The sequence below is a fragment of the Corvus moneduloides genome, chromosome 25 (genome assembly GCF_009650955.1).
Source record: "Corvus moneduloides isolate bCorMon1 chromosome 25, bCorMon1.pri, whole genome shotgun sequence".
Classification (NCBI taxonomy): Eukaryota; Metazoa; Chordata; class Aves; order Passeriformes; family Corvidae; genus Corvus; species Corvus moneduloides.
Window position 1 is genome coordinate 5,101,357 of NC_045500.1, and position 8,022 is coordinate 5,109,378.

Here is an 8,022-nt window from a genome sequence, read left to right on the forward strand (position 1 = left end):
TGTCCCTGCTCTGTCTGGTCTGGCCCTGCAAGAATTTTCAGTGATAAATAGAAATATCCCAATGATTTTATATCAATCTGAAGCTGAGCTTTAATTCACTCCCTCGTCTCTTTGATGTTTTCTTACCAGCCCAGCTCCAGGGAATCAGTAATTTTCTCCCCAAAGCAGATTAATGCTGTTGACAGAAGTGCTGAGTGTTTGTTGTTGTTGTGGGGTGTGGGGGGTTTATTTTTGTTGGTTTTTAAACAAGTCAATATTAGCACTTCAATGCTGCCATGCAGCACGAGAGGTAGGAATATGTGAGGAGTAGTTTGATATTTCAGAAAGCTTTGTGGTCTGCAAGCACAAACATTTACCTTTGAGAACACAAAACCTCAATTAATAAGTGGATCTTTGGATGAATGTAGGGGACAACCACGCTTAGAAAAGGTTCTCATACTCCTTTTCTAAGGAGAGGATGGAGGAAATGAAAAGCTGAGTCTCATTTAAGGCAGAGAAATCAGACATAGGACTGGGAAAGGTTTGCTATTTGAGATCACAGATTCTACAACCTGTGTCTTTACTTTGTAGCTTGACATTGAATGTGGAAATACAGCAGGAAACCCTCCAGAACCACAGCTCAGAGAGCCTGGATCTGTTCCAGGCAGTTGATGTAAATCCCATCCCCTGATTTAGGAACCTCACGCTGCGCCCTGGTGAATTCCCTGAGCACAACCTGAGCTCTGGGCCACCCAAATCCCACCCACCCTCAGCTCTTTTGGTAGGACACAGGGCAGCACTGAACGAGGCTCCTCATTCTGGAACTGATGAGATGATTAGACAGCAAAATTGCTTTGCTCAAAGTCACATCAGAAATCTGTAACTGGGACAGGAGCAGAGGCCAAATTTTGGGGCCAGCCTTGTGTACAAGGCCCTGCTTAATCCTGTGCTTCCCAAGGAGTGCGTCACCCTTTTATTCAGTACCATAATTAACGCTGAAACGAGCAGGGTGCAATAAACTCAGCTTTGTTGGGTTTTTTTCTTCTTCTTCTTTCGTTTTTTAATATTGATGTGAGCCTCACACCTCCCACTGCACCCTCTGCAACGAGTTCTGATTCATTCCTCAGCTTTGATAAGGAACAAATGATGCAGCCCTCGTGTGTGCTCAGCATTGGAGACGAAGCCCTTGGGCAGCACAAACCAGCAGAGCCCTCTCAGACAGCCAGGACCTGATCCTGGCACATTCCAAATCCATTACATGGATCTTTTCCCACAATAAATTATCCCTTGTATCAGGCACAAAGGAAAGTGGGAAACCCTTCGAAACTCTGCTTGAGCAAAGAGATTTCTCAACATCCTCAAAAAAGTTCTGAGTTCTGGAGTAAAAAGTTCTAGAGTAAAGAGGAAATAAAAAAAATCCAACTCAACGATATTTGCCTGCACTTAGAGAGGTGAGAATTTCCCATCAGCAAGCCCTTGTGGGTTTTTTAACACACACCAAGTACTAGAAGAGCCCTTTCCAGGATTTTTTTCCTAAGGAGATCACCTGGTCTGTCCCTGAGCTCCAAGATGCAACTGGTTCACCCCCTCCAAAAAAACCCAGACCGACACAGAACCACTGCAGCACTTGTTAAATATTTAAGAATACATAAATATCGATGGATACTGTTTGTAGTGATCTCCCCCCTCCTCTCAGCTCTCCCCTGCCCTTGCCTCCACCTTCCTGCTGCTCACACAGACCATGCCCAGCACGGCCTCAGGGCCTTGTCTCAATGAATTCTGTGATTCCCTGAGAGGCTCCTAAAGCACCTGGGCTGAGAGGAGAAGGGGCAGCATCTCTGTAACTTCCCCACCTACGGGAGCATCACCCTGGTGCTTTTCTGGCTTCCAGAGCCTGTGCTCACCAACAAACACAGTGCAAACCACCCATCCAAAACGATCTGTTGGGAAATTACACCCAGAGCCACCCCCAAAACAAACGCGGCGCTGACAGAAATCCAACGCAGGTCGCAAATGATTCACGGAGAGAAAACAGGATTAAGGGTATCACTGAGTGCCACGCACGGAAATGGCACGGCTGGCTCTGGGAGCTGCCAGGGTGACACCTCAGGGAAGCCTGGGGTGACACCCCTTGGGAAATAAACGCAGCAGAAAGTTCCATGTTCCCTCTAGAGTCTCAGACTTTGCCTGTCCTGCACAGAACCCAGGGAATGTTGCCAAAAAAAAACTTTGCTCCCTCTCTGCCGAGTCTGCCAAAGCACAGCAGGTTTTCAAGGAGTTTTTAGTGGCCTTTCTCCTCACAGCAGCAGAGCTGAAGAGCAAGGAGGGGGTGTAACACGGGTTCGGGGATGCTTCTCACGCCCTACATTCACCATTCACAGAAGAGGTTTTCATTCCAAATTCCTGTTACTGTTGACACGAGTTTAGGTTCTGAGAACAGCACTTTTGACTGGATGCACACTAAGGCAAGCCCTAGAAAAGCATTTCAGAGCTCCCACTCTGTGTGCTCAGTTCACGCAGTGGAAGAATCATCTCAAACCGTCCTAGAAAAGCCAAATTCAGCCCAGCCCTGTGCCCAACTCAGCAGAGCAACCCAGGGGCTCCAACACCTCCTTTCACATTCAGATATTGGCCCAGGCCTGCCAAAACCTAACCCCCAGCATTTCTTCGAGCCAAAGGTGCCTGATATTCCACTATCAGGTCAGATAATCAGGCTGCTTCCACCCGATTCACCCAGCACATGAGCCCTGGCTCTGCTACCAAGGCAAAAGTTCAAATCCAAGCTGAGTCACAAGGAAAGTCAAGTCCCCTTTGTCTGGTACTTTTCTGGAAAACAAACGTGTTGAGAGCACTTTCTGGGCACGTTTGCCCCCAGAGCTTCGGGGAGGAACGGGGCTCAGCAGCTCTGGCAGCATCTGCTGCCTGCCTTGCCCTGAATCCCTGCAGAGCAGTGGGCAGAGAGCTGCAGAGAACAATGGTGAGCTCTGAGTGTACACAACAGCTCCCATCGCTTCATTTACTTTTCTGTGGTCTCCTCCAAAGCTCTGGGAAAGCCCCCTGAGGGTGCAGCTGCTTCGGAAAGCTCGGGACGTTTACTTTTCCCAGGACACGAGGAGCGTGAGGGGTTGGACAGCTCTGCCTGCAGGAGCACCCCCGGAGCTCAGCTCATCTCAGCGGTCACATTAATTCCCTGCTTGGTCTGGGCGAAAAGGCTCCATTAGGAAGTTGGGGGAGAGGGGAAATAGGAAAAGTTTTATACTTTACTCACTCCATGTGTGTACCCTTCCATTTTTGCTGCTACTGTGGCAGCACTTGATCGAAACAGCAAATTCTTGGCATCAAAAGGAATCCACATCAGCGAGTTCAGTCACCTATTTTTCTGTCCTGGCTAAGTTAGAGGGAGAGGAGCTTCATGGCATGAAGCAAAGTGGCATTTTTGTGTTCCGAACAGCTCCCACTCCGAGGAGAAAGCTGCAGCTCCCTTTCGGGAGTCGGTGAAATGGGATCTGCAGCTCCTGTGAGCCAGCGGGGAGATCTCAGCAGCCACGCTCAGCAAGGCTCTCAGAGCCAGGCCAGCCTTGGATGCAGAGGTGTTTATCAGCATTTCAATGATCCGACTCGACTGTGGGAGACAAACAATCCCTGCCCGCCGAACCCACAAACCAGCACGGATTCACCAGCAAGAGCCACCTCCTTCCCACCGACAGCTGTCACTGTCCCCAGACTCCAGCGTGAAGCCGCCCAAACGAACAACAAAGCACAAGCAAAAGCCATAATTTAGTTAAACCCCAAAGCTTCCCGCTCCTGCAGCCGGTATTTATACATGAATTATTCGGCCAGGTGCGCATTCGTTGGCTGAAGCTGCCACCTGCTGGTCCCCTCCCGGCTGCTGCGGATCAAGCCGTGAAATCAGGGGAAATGCTCAACAAAATAAATCAGAGACAACCTCGTTTCCCCTCATTCCACCCAGCAAATCATAATTTTAAGAAAGGAAAGTGCAGCAACGGGGGGGGGGGGGGGGGGGGGGGGGAGGAATGTGATGTAAGAGCAGCATCCTGGGGCAAACAGAGAGTTCTGCTCTGATTTTCTTTCAGGGCACTCAGCAGAGCTGCTGGACCCCCAGGAAGATTTAGGACACATTCTATAAGGCACAGAAATAAAACAGAAAGTCTGTTTGCGGACATGAATCTTCTGCTAGCCAGTTCTGCCTATAAACTTTTTGTTTAACCCCAATTTAAAAAAAGAGGGGGAAAAAAAGGGATGTTAAAAAAAAAAACCCAGCAGATGCTTAAAAGTTTCACCATCACAGCAGTAACATCAGCAGCAAAGAATGTCTCTGAGAAGAATGTTCAAGCCAGACATTCCCATTTTAAACACTGATTGCTCCTTAACCATCTTTTCTACATATTTTTGGATAATCTCCCTCCTCTCCTGCAGTGCAGAGAGAGATAAGGGCATTTTCTTGCACTCCAGATGCACAAAAATGATAAAAATAAAAGGGGAAAAAAAGAAAAAGGGCTTTCCTTTTGGAGCGCTCAGCTGTGAAAACTCCCCACTCTCAGTGTCTGGAGCTCTCACTGGGTGACTTTTAATTGTGTTTAATCGAGGTACAGAAACCAGCCAGAACCGAACTTGACGATTCTGGTGCAAGAACCAATGAAGGCATTTAATTTTCCATTTAATTCTCCCCTTTGTTCACCTGTCAACAGCTCTGCTCACTCTGCAGTTGTTTATTTTCCACACAATTTCACCTCTGAAGGTGCTTTGAGCCAGGGAAAGACTAATGAGGGAAGTTTACCCTGCCGGGAAGTCTGGCCTCAGGAATCCTCACCTGCAACATGAGCTGGGCCTGCCAGAATTCATTCAGCTCCTGCTCTCTCCTGCAGTGCCAGTCCTGTAACCCTGCATGACCCAAATCTCAAAAAAATCTGATTAAATTCAATTATTACACCCCTTGTGCGAGGTATAGAAACCACAGTTGTGGCTATCTCAGTTTAAATGCTCATTTTCACTGTCAGGTGGATTTTTTGTTGGAATACTCAACATCTGCAGGGAGAATTTGGGGGTTTCCCCTCACACAAAATGCTGAATAAGTAAAAAGCCAATAAAAAAGATTGCAAGAAAGCTGGTCTAAATGATTTCATTTTTTTCCCCACTAGAAAACATCCTTTTTAGCAAAAAACCACAAATTGCAGGATGTCCCTAAATCAGTCTTTCCATAATCTATAACGTGTCAGATTTACAGGGATACCAGAAAATGAAAAATGACAAAGCACCTGGTCAAAAGTGGAAATAACTTCTGTAGGCATTAAAAATCAGGGGGTTTTCCTTGTAATTCCATGCCTTTATGTCACTGAAAAGTATCAACATCCAAGTAAAATCCCAGACATCCACTGGAATCCAGATTCTCTTTGGATGATGCTGTGACCTGTCCACTTTCACACCAGCACTGGTTGTAGCTGCAATTGTCACATTTTGGGAGACCCAAACCCAAATATTAAGACATATTTGTGGTTGTTTTTTGGGTCTTTTTCTTTTCCTGTTAGACAAGGCCATAGAAAGGATTTTAAGTTGTTTTTCTCTTTACAGAAGGGCAGAATTTTCCTGTGGGGACAGAGCCCCCCGTGGTTTGGATCACACATTCAACAACATTAAAATCATTTCTTCCCTCCCAGCTGCAGGCAGTGAGTTTGAGTGCCTCACAAATGCAGGCAGGCTGTGGCCAGGTGAATAAATTCAGGAAGAATTCAGGTTTTCGGGAAGAATTTGCCAAGCATAGGAAACACTTGGCTGTTGAGCACCAATTTGCCATGCCTGGCATCCTCTCCACTCCTGGGCAAGCCAGCACCTCGTGCTCACCTGCAGAGAGGATGGAGCAGAGCAGCCTTTCCTCACATCCTGCCATGGAAAAGGGGAAATTCCCCAAATCCTGACAGGCAGCAAAAGAAACTCAGTGTGTTTTCAGCAGTAATTAATTTATCTGCAACCTTTGGAAGGCACGAGGTCAGGGCACAGATACCTGCGTTCTGCTGAAGGCTCTCCAAAATTTGCATGGAGTTTTCTGTTCTGATAACATCGGAGAAAAAAAACCAAAACCAAAACAAATCAGATTGTGCTGTTTCAACCATCAGTTGCTGCAAGCGAGGTAAACGTGGACTTTCCCAGCTAAACCTCTCGATATCGTAAAAATATTGTGACTCATTTATTCTGATGTTTCCTCTGGCTTTGTAACTTATAAATGAAACATCAGGAGCGAATACACAAATGAGCTGAGGTGCTGAATATTTTCATATAAGGAAAAATGTTGTTTTCAGTTTCCCTTCCAAGCTTTGTCAACACTTGATGGATTTTCTCAGCAGCCGCAGCAAATGGAACGTTTCAGCCCTTGCAGTGAGGCAGGAAGAGCCAAAGCACAGCAATAAATCCCATCCTGCCATTAAACCACTGAATACTCAGAAAATGAATGAGCTTTTTGATTTTCGGTATGAAAAAAAAAGGAAAAAAAGGCAAACCCAACTCAAAGAAACAAAATAAAGCCAACCAAACCCAAATTCACAGAGCATCCAGGTCGGGGTTCAGGGTTGAAGGGTCGCTGCTGTTCCCACTCTTGGTGGAAATGGGTTTTGGAATATCACTAAATATGTGCATCTTTCTGAATGTTTATCACAGAGTTTAACAATTCCCAGAAAATCTGGGGCAAAAATCCTGCTCGTTGTGAAAACCAGTCCCTTACAAGACATTAGAAAATGGTGCCGCTGAAATTCTTTTCTCACATAGCCACATACAATAAAACACCTAAATTTTCAAAATCCCTTTGCTCCTGTGACACAGACCATTCCTTTCCACAGAGACCTCAATCACAGTCAGTTCTTTTTCGTGCATTTTAACCCTGCTGACAACAAATTCCATCTTGCAGCCCTTGAGGAGCTTGACGAGTCAGCGCTGCCGCTTTCCCCTGCGCGCTTACAGGGACCGAGAGGCTGAAAGATGAAGGCACCAAATCCTGTTTTGCATTTCCATTAAGGCTGGGCATCGTTAAATGTGAGACAGGATGAAAGCCTGCCCTGGTCCCGAGTGTGAACAGAATGCTTCAGGGATGACTGGCTGTGGTTTAAGTGATTTGACTGCAGTCACGCAGAGATTTGAGCCAGATGCCACCACAGCCACCTCTCAAACCCTGGCACAAAGCTCCTCCTCGGTAGGCAATGAGCAAATCAGAATTAGCTCCAAAAGCTTCAAAGTCCTGGCCCCATCCTCTGTAACCAGCAGAGATTCCTGATTTATGTCCTGCCTTGACTACTTTGGGAGAAAACTTCAAAGAAAGCTTTCCAGGAAAACAAGATTTGGGAAAAGACAGAGCCAAGCATGGCTGGACCCTAGAAATCTGCTGAAGAAGTTAATTCATTAATTAAACCTAGTTTCAAATCTCTACCATCCTCCTACCTGCAATTCCTCTCCAGCACCAGCTCCCAAATAAGGGGAGACTTTGGCTGTTCCCTGTATTTTCTGAGGGAGAACAGTGAATTAAACCTCCAATAACACTGACACAGCGCCCAGGGCCACTCAAAATAATCCCATTTTGGAGCTTTTGCACAAACATTCATCCTATTACCAGAAGAGAATCCTGCAGGTAATTAACTCAGCCTGACAGGGCTCAGCAAGGCAGGACACAACGTGTTTTATGGGGACCACTGCATTTTTCTGCCTGGGCCCTGTTTTATGGGGACCATTCCTTTTTTCTGACCCTTTGGATGTGGCTCCAGGCAGGAGCAGCCTCATGCTCCTGACTCACCCTGAAATCCACCACTTGTCCTACAGGAAAAGTAGGATTTGCTCAATCCCTCAGGAGCAAATTAACAACTCTCTGAGAGAAGGGGGTGAAAAACTGAAATATCTCTGTTTCTTCATTGCCAGGTCTGAGGTGCCAAGATTTTTTATCTTTTTCCTCCTCCCCCCCCCCCCCCCACTTCCAACTGTTCTGGTTTCTCTTCAAACTTTTGGCATTTAACGTTTATCTTCAAGAAGCAGCACCTGCAATCAAGT